General features: G+C 65.1%; 1 protein-coding gene across 1 annotated transcript in view; it reads left to right on the top strand.

Moving 5' to 3' along the window:
- The window catches only part of MAPK12 (mitogen-activated protein kinase 12), a 14,411-nt gene that overhangs the window by 12,131 nt on the left and 1,879 nt on the right, over positions 1–401 (top strand). The gene's annotated exons all lie outside the window — the stretch shown is intronic.

Raw genomic sequence — 401 nt, 5'->3', positions numbered from 1 at the left:
CCTGTGTGGACCCGAGTGGCGGGCTCCTGGCAGGGCCTGTGTGGACCTGAGTAGGAGGCTTCGGGCAGGGCCTGTGTGGACCCGTGGGTGGCGGGCTCCGGGCAGGGCCTGTGTGGACCCTGTGGGCCCTGTGCAGGTGGCTAGGCTCAGAGTCCTAGATCCCCGTCCCTGGGATGCAGGTCAGGTGAGGAGAATGGGAGGTCAGAGGGCAGCATGGGGCCATGTGGCCTGGTGGAAATGACCTCTGGCTGGAGCTGAAAGATGAAAGGAGGGTGTTTCTGGCAGGCTCAGCACAGAGGCTGGCACAGAAGGAGCCAGGAATGGTGAAGGGCAGCTGTGAGTCAGGGCAGCAGGGCCCACTTAGCCCTCCTGGCCCCCAGACCTGCTGCCCTTCTGCCATG

Source organism: Piliocolobus tephrosceles, chromosome 19 (assembly GCF_002776525.5).
Source record: "Piliocolobus tephrosceles isolate RC106 chromosome 19, ASM277652v3, whole genome shotgun sequence".
Taxonomy (NCBI): Eukaryota; Metazoa; Chordata; class Mammalia; order Primates; family Cercopithecidae; genus Piliocolobus; species Piliocolobus tephrosceles.
This window is presented reverse-complemented; position numbering and strand designations above follow the sequence as displayed.